Below are 21853 nucleotides of genomic sequence, written 5' to 3' on the forward strand. Positions count from 1 at the left end.
GCTTCCCAAAGGAGAGACAGGCAAGATGGGGAACTCTTGGTAAGAACGGGGCACTTTGAAGAAAAGGTCTAGAAGAGACAAGCGTGACCGAAACAGAATTCCCCGTCAACGCAGCTTTTCTGGGTTTAAGAGTCCAGGTGACTACTCTGGGTCCTCAGGCCCCATCTCCCACCTCTGGCCAGTGCACTGACCCTTCCTCCTCAGGCTCATGCACAGAGCCACTGAAGGGAGTGACAATTTCCACCCCACTATTAAAAGGAACATAACAAAGTTTCTGACTCTGCTCACAGTGCCTGCATCAGTGGCCCGCTGAGGGAAAAAGGGAGACTGACTGGGGGAACCCAGAAAGGCAGAGCCCAAGGCCCTACAGCTCCAGTCTATTCTTGTGTGCATTTCCCCTTCATCCAATCCCCCAACCCCCCAGGCTTCCTCCATCTAAGGCTCTTAGCTGAAGAATAGCCGTGCGATCTCAGAGGTAAAGCAACAAGAACCTACCCAGAGCATGCAGGACAGACAAATCCACGTCATCTTCCCAGGGTCCTGTTCCTCTGCTGCAGGGCACGTGGGGCCTGCCAAGGGCCCTGCCAAGGGCCCCCTGAGCTTTCAGCGTCCACCAAGCAGGCAGAAGTGAGAGCAGAGTCCTAAGAGGCTGGTTCAGCCAGCATCTGGGCCTCCACCCCCCTCCTCTGCCCCACTCCTCCGCCCCCCTCCTCCACACTCCTCCCCTTGTCCCAGCCTTCTCTCTCTTCTCTCCTCCCAGACTTCAGGGCTGGCTGGGGGGTAAGAAGCTCAGCTTAGCAGGGGGCGTGACACGGACAGGGCCTAGGAGAGTCTGCCCAAGGCAGGGTTCTATGAAGCCACATCCTCCACAAGCACAGTATATATCCCTAGAAGGCCAGGAAGCCCCCTCCTGCCTCCTCCTGATCTGTGGTCTTGAAGCCTGAGATCTGCTCCAAATTGTAGACCCCACTCCAGAAGCTGCCTGACCATCAGTAGATGGCATAGTCTGCACATCCCAGGACACCTAGGCTTCTCCCCAAGATCCTTGCCTTGGAACACACACTCATTTGCACATATGCAGCTAAGACAGACCCTGATGCCAAGGGCAAGCTCCCCAGAACAGGACAGGCCTTGACACAGGAGAAGCTGGTGATTGGAAGGCAGGGCCCTGCCCCCAGGCTGTGGATTTCATCCCAGTTTTTTTTTTTCTTTCTGATTTCTTCCTCCCCTTTCTTTCTTTCTTCCAACATCTGTCCCAGCCCTTCCTGCCCTCTGAAAGGGAGCCTGCTGCAGGCTCCTGCGAGAGTCTGTTTTTCTTGACTGTACCCTGGGCCAACATTTGGTTTGCATTTTCCCACTTCCTTCTCTTTCTCCTCCCCCCCCCTCCCCCTCCTCCTCCCTCTCCTCCCCCTCCTCTTCCTCCTTCTCTCCACTCCGGGAGCCCAGCTCTTGCCTTCCCACCCTTCCCCATGCAATATCTTTACCATAGTGCCCCACACCCTGCCCTCCCTGCTCCCCCACCTCTGCCCAAGGGGATAAAAGACGCTGGGAAGAAGACAGTGTTCAGGTCCAAATATGTTCCCAGGAAGTCCTGCAGGGAGACTAACAGAATCTGTCCCAGGCCCCCACTGTCTGTATCCATCCCCCAAAACATAATAAACCATTTCTCTCCTGAGCTCTGGCCTGGCTGGACCAAGTGAGGGGTGGGTGGAGGCTGTGAATAACAGCTCTCTGGAGCTATCCACGTAGGGACAGGGGCTCAGCCAACGCCCTCTGTGGAGGCACAAACACCAGGAAGCAGTCCAACTTACAAACACACTCGGGCCAAGGACAGGGCCCCGCCCAGAGTAGGCACTTGGAGACCATTTGCCTGGACTGAGTCACCCAGCAAGAAAGTCCTCTGGCCTGGGCTCCTATGCACACGTATGAGTGTGCCCGGCTTACCCATGTCACGTGGACAAAAGGTTCCCTTCTTCTCTTTGACCTGTCCAGGGTCATGCTTTGACACTGTATCAATACCACATACAGCACAACCCCAGAGTCATGGGGATCTGTCCAGCCAGGTAGGTGAGCTCCCAACCCAGCCAAGTTATTCCCCTAGACACAGAGGAAGGAGAGGACCACTTTCCCTTTTCACCTCAGAAAACCTGACCCCACCAGATACTCTGGCTTCACACTATTTAAGGACTAACTACCAGGCTTGGCCTTGGTAAGTGAGAGAGCAGAGAACTCTGAAAAAGGGTCTCTAATTCTGGTCCTTCCTAGAGCAAGTGGCTGAGTTAGGGTGAGAGCCTGAGTCCCCTTTGCATCCTTCTCTAGGCCCTTCTGCAGAGCTGGGGAGGCGGGGAGAGCTGAGAAAGGGGATTTGCACCCCTTGCTTCTTAATGCCTGGAGCATCCCCAAGCCCAGGTTCCCCATCCCCAAACCTGACTGTTATATCTAGCTGCCAGTGGCTCAGAAAGAACCCAGTGTTATTCTTGTAGCCATAAGGGTCCACAGACAGTCACCCTTACAAACCTTCTCCTCTCTCCTGGTTGGAGCATCACAGTTCCCTGAGAGCCCTTGCTCTGCCCAGATCCCATCCCTGGTCCTCCTGGATCCTATTCCCTCTGAAGATGCTCAAGGACTACACTGCCTGTTCCCACAGCCCTTAGCTGACATGCCACCCCTCCCCAGCTACTTTCTGAGGAGTTCTGGAAAGTCATGTCAGAAAACAGGCCAAAGACACCATAACAATGACACCAACTTGTCTGACCTCCACAAACCTTGAAGGGGCTCTCCAGTCTCCCTTCCTTAGACCAAAACCACCGAAGGGTTCTCTTAGAGGAACTAACACCCCTTCTCCTTCTTTGCAAAGTTCTTGGTAGCCTCTCCTGTACTTTAACCCTTCCCTGTAAAGAAATACTTTCTACTACTTAATGATTATCTCCCTGCTGACTGTTAAATGCCAGCCTTGTTGTTTTCTGCTCTTCAGAGCTGCCTGTGTCCTCCCAGAGCTGAACATGGGAGAGCTCCCTGTTTGTATCCCTTGAGCCAAGTATACAAAAAAATAAAATGCCGAGATGGCTAAGCAAGTCCCATGAGTTGTCCTCTGACCTACACACACAGTGGCGCCTCTCTCTCTCTCTCTCTCTCTCTCTCTCTCTCTCTCTCTCTGTGTGTGTGTGTGTGTGTGTGTGTGTGTGATATAGATAGATAGATAGATAGATAGATAGATAGATAGATAGATAGATAGATAGATAGATAGATAGATAGATGGATGGATGTAATTTTGCAGTTTTGAGACTGGGTCTCACTATTGGAGTCCTGAGTGGCTTAGAACCCATTATATAGAAAAAGTTCTCAAACTCATAGAGATCCATCTGCCTCTGCCTCCCGAGTACTGGGATTAAAGGAGTGTATCATCATGTGGGGTTAAATGTAGTTTACAAAAATAAAATAAAATAAATAATAAAAGAGCCTGGCATGGTGGTGTAAGCCTTTAATCTCAGCACTGAGGGGGTGAGGCAAGGTTGGATCTCTGTAAGTTCGAGGCCAGCCTGGTCTAAACCGTGAGATAATGGGTTGTAGGACAGCCAGGACTGCATACAGAAACCCTGACTAGAAAAAAAGTGGGTAAGCCAACCAATTAGCCAAGAGGCCCTAACATATTTTCCTCCTGTTAGCGTCTCCTAAGCCCTTCCAAACCCTTCCTTCTCTCCTCCTCAAAGAAATGTGAGCAGCCCTGCCTGCTACCTTTGCCCAAACGTGCAGTACCCACCACCGTCGGGACCCCCTCTGTCATGGCCTCTGATCTGAACTCCAGCAGGCAGTCCCACTGGAGGTCTTGCTCATCTTGAGAGCCCCACACGGTGCCTGGAGTCTAATGTGTTACGTGCAGCAGATATCAGGTACACACTGGTGAGCTAGCTGAGTTCCCTATGGGTGACTCCAGGAGCCTAAGAGCCCAACCACCACCCTATGCCACCCTGCCTCTGACATAGACAGCTAGGCAGCAGTTTCTGGCTTCCTTTCAGCTGTCTTTTCCACAGCAGACCTCCTGGCCCCTCCCTCTGGCCCCCCTGTGGTGTAACCAGCTGAAGAAACAGGCTTGGCTGCAGGCTCTGGGCCAGTGGTAGCTTCCAGACACCAGGGAGGGTCCATGGGCCAGGGAATGAGCTAATGGTCTTGGCTGTCCTCTGCTCCTCAGTTTCCTTGACTGTAAAATGGTCAGGCTGACAGCCCCCAACACCCCTCCCAGCTCTTGTTGAGGCGTCCCAGAGCAAGGTCCACCAAATCCATTCTTCCCACCCCTGAAGCATGTCCCTTAAAAATTGTCTGCTAGCGTCTCACCCAGCTTTCATCATGGCACCGAGCCACCCCTTGTCCCCACCTGCCACAGAATCTGAAGGTCGCAGAGTGTTAGAGCATTTCTAAGCTCAGCTGGCCTGAGCATCACAGTGAGAAACTTCAGGACCTAAGGGAGGGTGGGGAGGTAATTGTGGTACTTGAAGTCAGGCGTCTGTCCCCACCCTCCTCAGGCCTTTGGAGGGACCTCCCTCTCAAAGCCCCAAATCTATGTTTTTATGTAAAAACTGATTACAAAATATGAAAAGCACACATTTTAAAGTGTTAGCTATGGTTTTTTTGTTTGTTGTTTGTTTGTTTTTTTAACTTGGAAAGGCAAATTATGTATCTGTCAGAATGATCTGGCCTCTGGGACACTTCTCACCTCACCTAAGGTCCTTGTTGAGCAGATAATTAACTGTACTGTGGTCAAGGGCAGCATGTGATCTCCCAGGAGTTGCATTAGGAGCATAGTTCACGGTCTTCTGACTCCGAGATCCCAGATTTCCTAGGTTCTCCTAAGTTTTTCCTAAGCACTCTGCTCAGCAGATGCCACATAGCCAAAGGTCGCCCTCGGTTCTTCCCCTGCAATGCATTCTCTTTACCCTGAGGTTGGACACCTGAAACCTCTCTCAAAGACAGAAGAGAATGCAGAGGGCTGGAACACCCAGCTATATATCGCCACACACCTTCTGCCCTCTAGACTCTGCCACTTGCCCCTTACCCAGGAAAAATTTACACAGACTAACCAGCCATCCTACCAACCATCAACTTAAAGGTACACCGAGGGGTTGAGCAACCTGCTCGAGTCACACAGCTAGGACATGAGTCAGTGGAGTCCCAGGCATCTGATGCTTCATCTCCTAGGGATAGGGTTTTGTTTTGTTGCCCCGGGAGCGGAACAGTCAGTCACCCAGGGACAGCGGTCATGCTCCCTTGTTCTGGTGACTGTTAACTGTCCTTTTCACTTCTCATTCAAGAGCTGATGATATAACTCCAGGAAGGAGGTGAGCTGCCCAGATTCAGCAGGGTACAAGGACAAACAGAACGAAGAGCTAAGGTAAGTGTTCCTGTGTCCATGGGTCAAGACGAGACCCACTGGCTTTCCCCTGGCAGGCAGGAGTTGGACCCTGCTGCTTCTAGGTCCATCCTGTCTAACTAACAATCCACACCACCTTCCCCATTCATAGGTATTCTTTGAGGTCTTGGGTCCCAATAGTTCCTGGGCCACTGTGTGATGTGCAGGCAAGGATGGAATGGCTTCTCCAGTCCCATCAGCAAGCTCTGTTATGGGATTCCACCAGCCCAGAGTACAAGGTACTTCATCCTGATGCCCACTGAGGCCCCTCATAGACAACCCCAAGCCCAACACTCCTCTAAGACTAAGGATGCTCCCCTGCACTCCTGAAATCTGAGTGTTCCATAGGAGGTAAAGGGAGTCTCAGGCAGGCCCTATCCCAGCCTTCATTCCTACAGCCGACACAGGAAGGACCATAGACATCCTGTATTCCCCTCCCCCACCTCCAGTCCACCAGCGCCCTGGAAAGGGACAGTGTCTGGGCCCAATCCTGATAATTTTTAATAAGCTCCTTCCCGGCTCCATGATTTTGATCTCCTTCCCGGCTCTAATTTCCTGACTGACTCAAGCCCTCAAAGGCTGCAAGAGGCAGCTAAGCCCTTGCTGCAACCCCCTAGCTCAGTCCTGGCTCCGAGGAAGTCGAGTGGAGCCTCTCCTACCCTGCAGATGAGGAAAGGTAATTGCTGGACTGCTGGATCCACTGACCTGGTCCCGGCTGGCCATTTCTCAATGCAGACCGTTCCCAAAGCTGAAAGCCAGTGTCTGCAACATCTGGACTGAGAGCCTAAGGGATGGTGGCTGGGGCTCCAGTCCTGCACTCCCCAGAGGCAGCGCCTGCCTCCCAGCCAATCCCCAGGGACAATGCATTTTGCTGGAAAATTTCAAAGCATATCTTGGGTGACTGGGGCAGAAGCCTGCTGGCACCTTTCCTCACTGCGGAATGGCAGAGAGGGAAACTGAGGTACAGAGGCAGCACCCGTAATAAGGAGCTAGAAATTTCTGAGGAGTAAGAAGAAGGGAAGAGGGGTTGGGGATTTAGCTCAGTGGTAGAGCGCTTGCCTAGGAAGCGCAAGGCCCTGGGTTCGGTCCCCAGCTCCGAAAAAAAGAACCAAAAAAAAAAAAAAAAAAAGAAGAAGAAGAAGGGAAGAATGGCTACTGGCATATTTCCACACCTGAAGAAGGCAAGAAGGAAGTCAAAACAAAAGTACCCTCTATTTTTGTTGAGTTCCCTTCACTAGAGTGAGCACATTGTCAAGCACCCTATGTGTGTGGTACAGATATTTTTTGTACTTTCTATTCTCCACATAGGAAAACTAGTACACACAGCTGTCACTGCCCAGATCCTCGGCTAGTAGGTGAGACTGTCAGAATCCAAGGCAGGCAGACTGGCTCCATCACTGATTCTCCTAACTACAGTGGTCTAGTGTGCCCGCCACGCCACTCTGGAGCTGAACTAGCTCCAGAGAGGATCAAACACCACAGCCCTCTGCCTCTGGAAGCCTCATAAGGGGCTCCCAGGGAAATAGTAGCCCTGTTGTTGGGGGGTCCCCCTGCCCCTCCACTCAAGATTCCTGGCCGTATCCCAGTCCCTTATTCTAGCTGCATCCCACATAAACTACTTTGAAGACACTGCCAGAGTGTATCTAGAGGAGTCCTAGGGAGAATGCCCAGACAGACCCCCATTCTCAGTACAGCAAGTGCTACCTCACCATGACCCCCGAAAATCCACCTGCTGATCCCTTTCTGGGACCCACTCTCTTCTTATGCAGTTCTGAGGCCCCTCTACCTTTCTGAATAGGCAAAGTCCTTTCAGAAGCCACCTAAATAGCCACTCCCTTTTTCGTCTCATCTTCCTGCATTAACTCCAGGGACTCTGAGATGGGGGCGGGGGTAGTTTCCAGGAAAAGGTTTCTCTTCCTACAGAAATTAAAAAACAAACAAACCAAAAACCCAACTCCCAAAATGTCTGGTCCCCTATTTTCTAGGACCATTCCAAGACTCAGGCTATCCATCAGACTTCTGATGCTAAGCGTCTGCACTACGGAATGACAGCTACTCCCCCTCCTGGATCGCCCAGCACGGGCTAGGGACTCCCCCAGGATTCCCTACAGACACGAGAGCCAAGCTGACAAGGCCACAATGGTGAGGCCCTGAAAGTGAGAGGTAATCCATCAAACTTAACGGGAAAGGAGGAGTTGGCTGGAGGGCTGGAAGGGACCAGGTGACACGTTACCTGGCTGCGAAGGCAGAGGCGCAGGGGCAGGAGGCAAGAGAAGAGGTACTTGCCCCAGCGGATCACGCAGGAAAAGCACCAGCTCAGCCGAGCCATGTTGCCTGGAAAAGTAGGTGCCCAGGGCACACGGGTGGCGAGAGGAGGACCGAGACGCCTGTTGGGGACCTAGGGGTAGAAAATCAGCGCCCTGCTCCGGGCATCTCCCGGGGCTTCGGTCCCCAAGGAGTAGAGAGTATCCTGCCCCCTCTAGCGGAAGGAGCGGGGCAGCGGCCCCTCGGCGCAGCTCCAGCCTGGTTCCATCTCTTCCGAGCCCCTTCGGGTAGCTGCAGGACTCTTCCACCCTAGGGGCCTTCCTTGGCCGCTCCCTCTCTCCTCCCTCGGCGGCGACGTGTCAGCCTCCAGCCTCTGCCGCCCGCTTCCCTGGCGCTAGAGCCCGGTAACTTCTGAGGCTGTGGGGACCCGGCAGAGGCGGTGCCAGGCGCAGGGCGGCCGCCTGCGGGAAGGAGCGACAACAGCATTGTGCTCGCGCTGCAGTGAGTGTGTGAGAGTGTGTGCGCACACGTGGATTCCCTCTAGGCCTCCCTCCGATTCCCAGATTGCTCCCTAGAGCATAATGTGATTAACTTAAACGGAGGCCACCGGCTTCCACCGCTCAGCAGAAACCTGCAGGCGCAGGGCGTGCACACTGGGACCCAGAACAACTTCGGCATCCTCTGGCCATGGCCACACCCCTACTTATCGTCAGGGATCCTTTTGCAGCCCACTCCACAAGTGAGGGAGCCCAGAGTACAAAGCACCCCAACAGGTTGGAAGGACCACGCCTCCCTCCTCCTGGGTGCAGCGAGCTCTTCGCATTTTCTCTCTGCCCTGCCGGGTGCCACTTCCCTGCCTCTGAGAGACTCCGGGGATTGTAGATGGGGTGGCTTTCGGGAATAGGGTTTGGTGCTCATCACACTAGGACCCTAGAATTAGAAAAAGGAAGAGAGGACAGACGCAGGGCTCTGGAGAAGCCAGCAGACAAAGGCAAAGAGGACCCACAAGGAAGAGTGGGGGAGTGGCGGCCAGCGCTGAATTTCTTCAGAGTCGGTGGCTGCCGAGAAGCTAAGAGGGCAACGGGCCAGGAGCTGAGCGGAGGCTGCTTCCTCAGCAACTGAACACTGCCCCCCCTGCCCCCCTGCAGACCCCTGGCCCTCTCCCACTGCCTGCAATCCCAGGGCCTGGGTTTCCCCCAAACCCCTCCCATCTCAAGACCAGGTTTCTAGATATGTTCCGCTGTCTGCTAACCTCCAGGGTCTTTCTCAACTTGCAGCTAAGGGCCTGAGAGTCTTACTAGCTGCTCCTGCGGCCCCCCTCCAGCCACCCCCTCCCGCTCCCTGCCTCCCCCAGACTCTCCTGCAATGCAGAGGCATTCTTAGGTTCACCCCTGCATCACCACCCCCCACTCCGACACACACCCTCCCAAGCACTTCCCTGCCCCACACCAGACAACACAAGAGGACCGGATGGGAAGAATGGCGAAAGGCCAGCCAGAAAGAAGAGATAGCTCCTGGTGTGCACGTAGAGACAGAGACAAACAGACATAAAGACAGCCAACCAAGGGGCCCCATGATGAAACTTCAAAATGAAGAGTGGAGAGATGGGGAGAGGTGGTCTGACAGCATTCATGAGAGCCCATTCCCAGGAAATAGGCCTTTGTCTATGCCCACTAACCCAGTGAAGTCCCGGCTGGCACTGCTCAGTATTGTTCCAAGCCTGAGGGGAGCCTCACCCTCCATTGCCTCCCTACCTTGGGACCCCAGGAAAGAGACTGAGTCTGGAGGAAATGGAGTTTAATCCTTAGCATGTGGAGTGGGTGATGCATAATTGAAAGGAATCACTGAGTTTTTAAAGATTGGAGGAAGTTCCTCCAATAGAATTGGCTGACAGGAGGCTCTGCCTACCCCAAAGGAGGGAGGCAGGGTAGATTTTTCTTCAAAAGATTCTCAGTCAACTCGGTGCTAAGGGTATGCTATAGGGCTGGAAGGTGGGCAGGAAGTGAAGAAGGTGATGGCCAGACCCAGCCTTCTGCAGCCTGGAACCCTGCTGGACAGGCCTCATAGACAAAGCTCCACAGCTAGACTCTGTCCAGCAGGAGGAAACTTTGGCCAAGGACCCTCTCCAGGGGGAGGGAAGAGTTTGTGACACCGGGAACAGGAAACCAAGCCTGTTGCTGCCTGGAGAGTCCTCACAAATGTACCACACCATACCTGTCTCAATTCATGGAAGTCAAGGTAATTCTACACAAATCCGCGCTGTTCTAATTCCACCAGAATCCCTGTAGAATCTCTTCACCCTCTCAAAGCCATTCCACAACCTCCTGCAAGATTCTAGCAAGAACCCTTTTTACTTTCTCGTCCTTCAAAACTCTTTGGAGAAAGATTCAGGGTAAGCTTCCAATTCCCAAAGCCTCGTCCCAGTCTTGTTTCAGGTTGTCTGAGACAGGGTCTCACTACGTAGCCTTGGCTGACCTGGAACTCTCTTTATAGATAGCAGGCTAGCTTCGAACACATACAGATCTGCCTGTCTCTGCTTCCCAGATCATTACAGGCTTAAACCACCATGCCCTTCTTCTCCTTCCAGTCTTGGTCCTCCTGCTCCCTCACGTCCCTGGGATACCAGCAACTCTATCCAGTTCACAGTAGCTTCTTGGTCTGTGTCCCTCCCTGTCAGCTCTACATCCCAGGCCAGGCCCCTGAGCCTCAGGAACAAAGGTACACAGTTCCTCACTCATGCATCAGATGCAGACATGGTGGGGGGGGGGCATGGATTAGAAGTGAAATGTGGCACAACAGAAGGATTAGGTAAGTCTAGGCAGGACCCTGTGTGATAGAGGGCTTCACTAGCAGACACCACATAAAGACTTCTCTACTGCTTGCATGTGGGGGCCAACAGTGAACCTTGTCTCTCCAGTGACACTTTCTTTTTAAGATTTATTTATTATATATAGTACACTGCAGCTCTTCAAACACACCAGAAGAGGGCATCAGATCTCAATACAAATGGTTGTGAGCCACCATGTGGTTGCCAGGATTTGAACTCAGGACCTCTGGAAGAGCAGTCGGTGCTCTTAACCACTGAGCCATCTCTCCAACCCTCCAATGACACTTTTGATACATTCATTTTGTCTGTTGTTTGTTTGTTTGGGAAGCATGCACATGTCGTGGCTTACATGTGGGGGTTAAAGTTCAACTTGCAGTCAGCCCTCTCCTGCCAAGGGGGTCCTGTGGGCTGAATTCAGGTTCTCAGGCTTGGCAGCCAGAACTTACATCTATCGAGTCATTTCCCCGATCCCCAGTGACACCTTTAAAGAGCTGGTCACCATCCAATGAATGACTGACTGCTCTTGGTCTTACTATCCATAAGATATGACCTTCTCCAGGCTTCCACAGACTCAGGGGCCTGACTTCCAGCCCTGACAGCCCCTGGTCTCCACTCCTCCCATCCTGCTAGATTCCAGGTGGGCATGGGATAAAGGCAGTGCTGTGGGTCCATCGGGGCTCGAAAGAATAGGAATTTCTTCCTCCGGTGTGATCAGTCAGTTGTATAAATGCCTGGCACCATGATGGGTTGTGTCCACCTCAAACTGTCAGCCAAAATAAATACACCCTCTTATGAGTAGATTTTGTTAAGTATGTTTAAAAATAAATTTTATCTCTTTTTTTCTTTTTTCTTTGAGTGGGTGTGAGTGTGGGTGTGGGTGTGGGTGTGGGAGGGGAGAGAGAGGTGTATGCAGGTAGCTACAGAGTCCAGAAGATGACATCAGATCCCCTCCCCTGGATCACAGGTAGGTGAGAACTGACCTCGAGGCAGATCCCAATCCCAGGCATGATAGGTTAGAGGCCATCTGTGGTCTACCCACTCCTACATATCCACATATTCTTAGGTCAGGGCCAGGAGGGGTCCCCCTTTCCCACAGCAAATCAAGGCAAGAAGGAAAGGGTTCCCAGAGGGGCCAGTACAGGTGTCAGGAAACAAGAGAGCAGGTCACAGCCCAGCTGTGCCCTGGGACAGCCGTGGGAGGAGGGGCTACCAGGCAGCACAGCACAGAGTCTCCTCTGTGTTGGGCCCTGCCGGCTGCAGTGCCCCAGGTTGGTTTTGTCTCCCAGGACAAAGGCAACTCCTGTTAGAGGAGAATCCCAGAGCATTTGATCTCAGGCTCTGGGTCTGTCTTTCACACCTAGAGAGAGGTGTGCAGGCATGGTTCCCTGGGGACCTCCCAACCCTCCCCCATGAAGGGCTTGGATCCAGTAATCCCCTTCTTTCCCTTTACCACCTGCTCACAGGAGCTAGTGTTCCCTTCTCTCTCTCTCTCTCTCTCTCTCTCTCTCTCTCTCTCTCTCTCTCTCTCTTGTGATGCCCCAGGGGCCCCAGGAAGTTTGCTGTCAAATGCCCCCACCCAGCCCCAGGGTTGGGCTCCCTCATCAGGGTCTCCTCAACTGTACTCACAAGATCAATCACCCAACCAGGCCCAAGGCATAGAACTCACACCCAGCCCAGGCCACTCTGCCTATAACAGAACAGATTCTGCAGAGTAGATCTGACTCAGATGGGCTCCAGTGGCAACAGCTCCAGGCAGCCTCTTCTGGTCAGCCCACAGGAGTCCTTCTATTCCCTCCAGCTTTTCTGTGCACACTGATAGCTCTCATTTCCTTGTTGATATATCTGCTGGCCTCTTCTGTCTCCATTTCTTCCCCGCCACAAGGCCAGCTCTAGAAGCCACTGTCCATCACCCTCAGGTGTACCCCAGTACCTAGCACAGGATCTGACATGTGGAGTTTAGCATATGGGAAATAAACAGGAGCTCATTTGAAAAGGGGGTGGGGAGAAGAGAGGGAAGGATGAAGGGGGAGACATCCCTTCCAGTTTCCAGATCCTGGCCATTGGCCACTTCGAGAGTTCTGCTGTCACTGCAGCTAGGTTAATAGGTCTTTATGCCCCCATTCCACCCACCCTGACAAGAGATACCCTGATCCCTCTTCTGAATCAGCCCTCCAGGATCCACTCAAACTTAGAAATGCCCCATTCTTTCCCTACCCCTGCTTTTCACAGGACTCTGAGGCCCTGAATGCTACAGTGATTTGCTGTGCATGGCCAGCAAGTGTCAGTGTCAAAGCCAAGGGGGGGTGGGGGGAGCGTGGGGGGCTGTTCCTGGTCCATTGCTTTCCCACAGCATAACATGGTAGCCAGAAGGAAAGAGGGCAATTGTCGTCCTCCTAGGGGTGTTCCTTCACCGCTGCTAACCCAGGTCTCTGATCTTCTACAGCCCGGAAGTTCCTCCAAATAGCTAACCTCCAGTCCCCTCTCAAATTCCAAAACTCGTTTCCTCGAGTCTGCCTTCCTCAGGAAGAATAGCTTGGTCACTCTCTTCTACATAATAAACGCCTCCAGACTGGCAGTGCGTTATTCAGGACCCCTCCTCTCCCCACCCCCACCGCTTTCTCTGGGCTGAGAATCCTGGTCCTCTGGGCCCCTTTCCAAATGATTTCCATCACCACTCAGCCGCCTAGGACATGATTAACGGTGGAGGGGGGGAGGAGCAGGGACAGGCCAAGCAGGCTATTGATCCACTAGGGACCCCCAGGGTGGGGAAGGAAGGGCAAGGGCCCTGAGGTCATCCTGGTCATCCCTTCACCCTGGAGTGTTCTTTGCAGGGCCCAGAATGGAGACTGCAGGCCTGGGAGCTTGGCTGCTGGGTGGGAGCCCAGGCCCTACAATAAGATTACAGCAGGGAAGGTCTAATTGATTCTGATGGATCTGAGAAAGGCGGGGATGAATGGAGTGCAAGGAAGGAGGGTGGTGGAAGGGGATCAGGAGAGCAGGTCAGGGAAACCCCTTTTTGCATGAGCATTAGCTAATAAAATCATGGAGTGCCCTGCCCCCACCTCCACAGCCCCTCCCGTCCTGGGAAGCCAGCCACTACCAGCCTAGCCCCAACTCCACAGAGAAGCACAGGGGCAGAAAGCTGACCTAAAACCTCAGGGACCCAAAGGAGAAAGAAAGGCTGAGACACATTTTCCCCGAGGGAAAGATGGGGCATAGTCTGAGGCACAGACAGATCAACAGGCTCTGCCCAGCTCTCCTTAACCATGTCTCTTCATGGGGGCCTTTCTCAGCCCACTTCCAGAGCAGTGTTTCCCGTAGTGTGACAAATGGGAATCTAAAAGTGGGTCCTATGACTCTCATAGACCTTCCTCAGCCTCGGCCTACAGATGTCTGAGAACATAGGCAGAGGCCAGGTCATTCGGACAGACCTCTTTAGGACAAAGAGAACAGAAGGAAGGAAAAGATCTCCAAGAGAAAACTCCAAGCTGACAGAGGGAGGGGCTAAACAGAACCCCACAATCTAGAGCAGGGAGCGGACTGCAAATGGAGAGAGGTGGGCAGAGTAATAAGACCTAGGGGGCCAAGCTGAGGGGCAGGAAGCTGATTGGCTCCTCCCTTCTAGAAGGAGCAAGGGGGAAAAGGAAGGGGCACAGAGAGAGGGAGATGGCACAGGCCAGCCACCCAAGGACACTGAATTGAGAAGCAAGCCAGACCTGGCCTCATCCACTGACTGCAGAAACAGCTGGTCTTGACAGGCTCGCCTCCCCAGGCTCAGTGCACAAGAAAGGAGTTGCTACTCAGTCCAAGCTCAGGTCTCCAGAATGCTATAGCTACTGTAGTCGGGAGCCAAGTCCCAGGGTGGAGAACCTTAGATGGACCTAGACTCAACAGGCCCAGAACAGGCTCTTGGATGGTGTGACAGGGTCAAAAGCCCACCTAGTCATGAGTCGTCCCCACTCCACAGATGCAAGAGATATGACACCCCAATTGGTTCTAAACTGCTGTACCCTCCAAGTCAGAGCTTGACATTCTTCTACAGACTTACTTCCCTCCTCTTCCCCAATCTTAGTGGTACAATTTGGATTCCTCCTCATCCTGACCCCAAAATTCCCAATCCCACTCCATGGTCCCCTGAGTCCAGTTTCTAACACATTTTGTTCTTGTTCTTTGTGTAGCTTCAGAGTAGAGCATGCCTGGCCAAGTTCAAACAGACCAGAGAGAAGGTCTTGCCTGTGAATGAATCAATCTGGACCCCAGCTCCTCTGGGGGACTCAACATTCTCATCCATGAAATGGGTATCACCTCTTATCTCCCAAAGAGAAGGACCCAAATACAAAAAAACTAACATCCAAATCCTGGCCCCGGGACAAATCCAAGGTCATGGGGCATATGACCTTGAGGGTACTGTGTCATCCTGAGCTACCATTAACATCTTCTATAGAATGGAGACAAGAAGCTGACCTCCCAGGGAGAAATAAGGAGTGAATTAAATGTAAAAATTACCTATACCCGCGTGACATACTAAGGCACCCATAGGCACTTGGACAAGTGTCGTAAGACCTGGCACCAGTTGGAGAAAATGCCCCAAGCCTCCTCTCAGTAGCCCATCCCAGTCTGCAGGTTGCACAATGACCACCCCATCTACCAGCCAGGGATTTTTCTACCAGAGCACGGTGTCTGGAACACGCAGTTCATAGCCCAAGCCAGGCATGAACACTGCGGGAGGGGAGCCAGGTGTCCCAAGAGGACAGCAAAATAGTGCTGGCCAGGGATGGGAAGTGAGCCAAAGAGGAGGTAAGATGCGACTGCATGAAGGGCTTGGGTCCAAGAAGAGATGGGGCAAGAGGCTGCCTCTCACTTAGGGAACATGGAAGTGGAAGCCCAGTAATGAATTTCTGGGAGCTTTTACCCCCACCAAATCAAAGATGAATGGAAGGAAACAGGCCAGGGCTAAAGCAGGAAGTACTTAAGTTGGACAGCAGGAATCACCTCCAATGAGACATTACACTGCCGGAGAGACCTCTGTATTCACCCTACCATTCTCCATATTCCTCTTTTAAAACCAACCCTCTCAAACAGAGACTTCTGTTTTCAGAACAAAAATATCATAAATTCCTCTGCACCTTTTCAAGAAGCCCCATGCCCAGAGTCTCCACTCCCATTCAGCCCCACACCCAAAGAATCAACTTTCCAAAACCCAGAACTCACACCTACCTACCCTCCACAGGTCTACTCAGCCCCTCCGCCCCCTGGGTAATAAGGTCACAGTCCAAGCAGACAGCTGTTCCTTCCAACTGTTCCCAGCTGGGCTGCACCTGGGCCCTCCCACCTGGCTCCTTGCTGCTCTTGACTTCCGGCCTCAGGCTTTCTGCCTGTAGGAAGTAGAGTAAGGGTGCACAGGCTGAGTGTGTGAGCAGGGAAGCAAGGAGGAACTGTAGCCACCTGGGGAATGCTTGAAGGAGGGCTAAAGACGGGAGAAAGGGGACAGAGGGTCTGCCCCTCACGGGCCTTGGATTAGAACCATGTCCAGCCCACCAGGCAGGGTAAGGCCACCTAGACATGGAAAATGGAGCTGTCTGGCAATGTTGGACCCCAAATGACAGGGATGGCATACTCCTACCTTCACCTCCCTCAACAACTCTACTCCTGCAATAGGCTTGCCTGCTGGTCCCCAGTGGAAGACCCAGCCCCCTGAGGAGGATGAGTCCTAGTGAGGAGATCAAAAGGGCTCTAAAGGCAAAGTGTACTAACCCACCATCACATTTGTGCTGTCTGTCTTACGGCTCTTCTCAGACAGGATTTCCTGTCCACTCTCTGTCCGTATCTCCGGCAGACGGCAGGTAACACATCTCGCAGTGTGTGCCGTGTTGCTCCAAGGCCTACTTACCGCCCGTGCACAGTTGGAGACACTTGGACAAAGCCAAAGAAGTGACATTCTAGCCAGTCTCAGCCCCAAGTCAGATTCCCTCCGGCAGGCTCATCCTCCGATCAGCAGATTCACAGGTGAATGAGCCAGCCCTCAGCTTCATCAACCCCAGCCAGGAAGTAGCCATGTCACCCCCTTCTAAGGCCCGGGCCTCCTCCTCCATCCTGATAGGAAAGGGCTAAGGCCCAACTGAGCCCTTTCCTCAGAGCCCACTCCCACCTCCACCACCCCCTGGATCACTTGTTAAATATTATCATTATATTTTATATATTATATATATGAATCATTACCACCCCTGACAACAGCGTCAAACTCAGGGGAGCTGGCGAGAGAGAGTAAGCCGCAGCAGGCTGAGGAGCGGCCAGTAAGCAGCTGTCCTCCCTCGGTGGCCCCCATAAGACTCAGGACTGATGGGCACAGACACCTTGGCGACAGAGATGAATGTGAACCTGGAACAGGAAAGGCAGTGAACACTGAAGAAGCCATCACCGTCCAGATCTCCCTTCAACTGCAGAGACAGGAAGCTATTGTCCAAAGAAGAGTAAGACAGTACCAGGCCTGGGGACATGGGGCAGGCACTGAAAAGCAAGGTGTTCACTGTTCTGGGTGGCAACAAAGTGGGGTCTTCTCTGGGGATCCAACAATGTAGACACCCAGTGGCACTGACGGGAGTTCAGCTGTGAAAATGGCCCAGCCTGGCAGCTGGATGCAATCGGTCCTCCCTTTGTGTTTCTAACTTGCACGCTGAACAGTAAACTGGGCTCCAATCATCTGAGAGGAGCTTCCAGGAAAAGTCCTAAAGAACCGGAGCCACCTGGAGGAAGCAGTGTAAGAAGAAAGGCCGTGATGAGATGGTCATAGCACCCTCGGGGGGAGGAAAGGAGAAATCACATCCGTGGAACAAGAAGAGTGCGATTAAAGAAGGAGAGCCTTTGGAGAACCTGGGGTATTGGGAATGTCAAGGCCCTGAAGACCCAGCACAGCCACAACTGAGCCAATGTCTGCGGCACTCTGTATTCTCTGTGCCACTCCAGCAGAAGGCAGGGCTCTCCTCTCCTGGACTCGGGTCCCAGAGCTCGTAAGCAAGAGCTTAGCCACATTTGAGACCAGCAAGGGGATGGAGGATGTGCACAGGCCAGAAAGAAAGAGGTGAGGAACCAAAGGTCTGATGAGTCTGGCTGCCTGGGGAGCCTACAGTAAGTGGGTCCTGCTGGCCCCTGCACAGACCCTATAGAAGTTGCTCACTTCCCCCCCAAGAGACAGGAGGCGTCCAGGATCCAGGTAGGGAAGTGGCTGCTCTCAGAGGTTGGGAAGCAACTCATGCACGCAGAACTGGCTCTCCACTCCACTGTGGCCCAGGCCACTGCCCACAGCCTGGAATGCTGTGCTGTGCTGTGCTGTGCCTGCAGTGTCCTGGGCTACACTTGGGTTCAGGCCACCAATACTTACCAGCTAGGACTCCTGCATTGGCCTTGCCCTTGGCTTGCCTCTCTCTGCCCGTTTGTCATTTACCAGCACCAGCAGTTTCCAGTTTCCTCCCAAGAGTCACTTGGGTCCATGGCACTCCAGACTCTTTACTGCAGCAGGGTGGTCAGGAGACCCCAAGGCCCCAGAAAATCATGTGTCCCCCAGGAGGCCATGGGGGACCTGTGGGTTGGCCCCTGCCTTTGCCCCAGCCACCAAGTATATATCTATTTTAATCCAGGACCCAGCAGGCAGGCAGCCAGGGTTACCCTGGCATGGGGTCATCAGGCTAAACCAGGGCAAAGGGAATGACAGTGGCCCAGGGGAGACCCTGCAGGTTGGGGGAGGGCAGAGAGAAAGGGGTCTATGTTAGGGAAGGGAGAAAGAAAGGGGCCTCCTTCAAACTGGTATTAAGGATGAAGATACAGCCTGCCTGGTTTCTCCATGACAGATATTGAGAGTGATCTGGGAGCACACCAGTGCAGAGAGAAAAGAGAAGTGAACAGACAGGACACAGTGACCAAATCAGAGAGAGAAGGAGGTGAGGGGGAATTATATCCACTCAGGGACAGCAGCATCAATGACTTGGCCTCCTGTTCTACCTGCTCGAGGGTCTATAAGTTCCCCCCTCCCCAAAAGAACCCAACCTCTTTCCTCCCACCAGGACACTCAGTCTTGGTCCAGGGCCCCAAGAATCTATGAACCCTTTCAACACCCATCTCTGCTCACTGACTACATAGGAAATAAGCCAAGCTGATGGGGTGGTGGAGAGGGGCCTCCTGGGAAGAGAGGGGACAATGGAGAGGGGGAAAGGGTGTCCCTTTGTCCCTCTGCAGGCTTGGGAGCTCAGATCCACACAAAGACCTTTACAAAGGGCTCTCAGAGGAGGAGATAAATGGAGAAGGAAGGGAGGGGACAAGAGAGACCCCAGAGCTGGAAATGCCCCTCCGTGAGTATGGGAAGCAAGATGGAGGTTGTTCTCACAGTTCTGTAGTCAGCTACAGAGCTCAGGGGGAGAGAGAACAGGGGGGGGGCTCTGAGAGTGGGGTTCATACCTCCATGGGGAGGAGTGGAGAAAACGGGGGTCCAGAGTCCCCACCCACATACTGGCGGCGACTGAAGGAGAAATCACTGTGCAAAGGGGACACAGATCTAACCCCACGCCATTTCCAAAGAAGCAGGTACTCCACAGATGCTGTGTCAGACCCCTTCCTCTTGCAGCCTTTCAACTGGCTGGAGCAGGGTCAGGTGCTGTGAAGGCTGAAGGCCAGGCTGCAGATGGGAGCTTCCCAGGGAGAAGTACCGCTGACCAATCAGGCAAAACCTTGACCTCATACCACCAAAGGGCTCACTCCCCACTGAAAGGCCCAGGTGGAAAAACTATTCAGCTCAGCACAGTGCCTAAGAGGAGCCCCGCAGTCATGGCTGTGTCCAACACTTTGCAGGGTGACAGAATTGGCTGTTGTTTGTTTGTTTGTTTGTTTGTTTGTTTGTTTGTTTGTTTGAATAAAAGGTGCCACTGTTGATGACGTCAGAGAACGTCTTTCCCCAACTGGCTGTCTCTCTCCCCAGTGTGGCTCCCAGGGATTGAACTCAGGTTGTCTGTGGCAAGTACCTTAAGCTCTGAGCCATGTCTCCAGCCTGAAAATGCTGGGTTTTTTTGGTTGGTTGTTTAGGCGTGTGGTGCGAGCGTGTGTGTGTGTGTGTGTGTGTGTGTGTGTGTGTGTGTGTGTGTATTTTCTAAGACAGAATTTCTCTCTGTAGCCCTGGCTGTTCTGGAAAACAGCTCTGTAGACCAGGCTGGCCTCATACTCACAGATCCGCCTGCCTCTGCCTCCCGAGAGCTAGGCCTCCCGAGAGCTGGGATTGAAGGTGTGTAATACCAAAAAGGCTGTTTTTAAAGTCAGCATTGCTAACTGACTGGTAGCCTGCCTGCAGAGTCAGAGGCCTCAAGCATACGGTTGGTTCTCCACACAATCAGACCCACTCCTCTACAGGGGTTTAATGCAGATTCATAGAGGAGTCAACCAGGTGACCCAGAAGGCCTTCAGATGGGAATAGAGTCTGACTGAGCACCTGCAACAGGCTGGAAACACTGTTTCTCTCAGTTCCTCAGATCCCTCACTAATCATGCAAGCCCCTGTTCTCACTCTAATCTCCTAGGCATAGGAGCAGAGACCCCCAGCTCGCTCATTTCCCACCTGCTACCAGATCAGCCTGGGCCCTGGGCACATGGTATTTCATAACTAGCCTTCCCTCATTTTGTCTCCAGGATGCTATAAGCTCGTTGGTATCTCCAGGCTTCATCTAATCACACACACACACACACACACACACACACACACACACACACACACACACACACCTCCCAGAGGAGCTTCCAGGCCAGTCTGCTCCTCCTACACCATCCCCAGCTGACCTCAGCACTGCAGCCTGCAAACTACAGAGTGACAAGAGAAAGAAGATGTCATTCAGGACAGAGTGTGAACAGGCACAGACAGTGCCACCTGCCCCCCTGTCTCAGAGCTTGGTAAAGTTAGCTAGCTCTTCCCAGAAGCCTGTTATGGTGGGTTCCATTCCCCCTATTTCCCAACTGAAGTCACTGAAGCTTATAGGTGGGGAGTCATTCTGCCCAGAGCACCCACCTAGGAAGTAGTAAGAAATGTCTCCCCTAGCTAGCCATATCCTCAGGTACCTATTCCCGGAGCTCTGAAGCTTTCTTTCTGGCCCTCTGGAAGTAGCTTGCAGTCACACAAGCAGGGAGGAATTTTGTAGGAAACAAGAGAACTATAGAGAAACCTCCCCCCTGCTGTGACTCCATTAAAAGGCAAAGGAATACAGGAACCCTGCTTAGCATAGTGAGTGGCTAAGGGTCAGGAGGCCGTCTGGGTGCCTCACAGGGCTCAATGCAGTCTGCCAGCTGCCGCTGTGGGAGCTGAGGGGGCAGTAGAGGAGGGGGACAGTCTGGCCAGGCTGGGTCTGAGCCGAACGCCCACAGATGGCCGCAACTCGGTGCCCAGAAACACTTGCTTTTGCTCCAACTTCATTCAGCTAATGTTGTTACAGCTTGGCAACTGCCAGGCACCCCTGCCCCACACTTGGGCCAGCTCAAAGAACAGTCAAGGTCATGTCCAATCGCCCATTAGCCCCCTGCCCAGCATAAGCTTTAGGGTGGAACGGGGCAGGGGGAGGGGGGAGTAAACTGCCCATTTCCAAATGCCATACCTTAGGGCTGCCCCTGCCCCAGTGCACTGTGCCTCAGTTTCCCCCTCAGCACTGACACACTCAAGCCAAAAGGCAGAATGGGGAGTGCAGGAAAAGTGTTAGAGGCCTGAGGGAATAAACCCTCTGCTCTAAGCAGCTAAGTAAAAGGAGGCAGGGGATATTCATGCAAAAGCCAGAACTTGGCAGTGGGAAGCCAGAAGGCTTAGAATAGTGAGTTACATCCGCTACAGCCACCCTCAGCACAGTCATCTCTTCTAGATGCTTGAGTCATTCCCCATTGCTCCCCAGGCCATCGACACACACACACACACACACACACACACACACACACACACATAAACACAGACACACACACTCACTTACACACAGAGACACACACATAAACACACACACATAAACACAGACACACATGCACACACACTCACACACATATAAACAGACACAGAGACACAGAGACACACACACACACACACACAGACACACACACACACACATATAAACACAGACACACAGACGCACACACTCACACACACAGAGGCACACACATAAACACATGCACACATAAACACAACACACACATGACACACACATAAACACACATACACACACATAAACACAGATACACACACACATACACACACATAAACACAGACACACACACATAAACACAGACACACTCACACAGACACACACACACATAAACACACACACACATAAACACACACACACATACACACAC

The 21853-nt window shown here is 52.9% G+C and overlaps 1 protein-coding gene across 1 annotated transcript in view; it reads right to left on the reverse strand.

The window, feature by feature from the left end:
- The window catches only part of Tns1 (tensin 1), a 209002-nt gene that overhangs the window by 174769 nt on the left and 12380 nt on the right, over positions 1-21853 (reverse strand). The gene's annotated exons all lie outside the window — the stretch shown is intronic.

Source organism: Rattus rattus, chromosome 4 (assembly GCF_011064425.1).
Source record: "Rattus rattus isolate New Zealand chromosome 4, Rrattus_CSIRO_v1, whole genome shotgun sequence".
In the NCBI taxonomy this organism is placed as follows: Eukaryota; Metazoa; Chordata; class Mammalia; order Rodentia; family Muridae; genus Rattus; species Rattus rattus.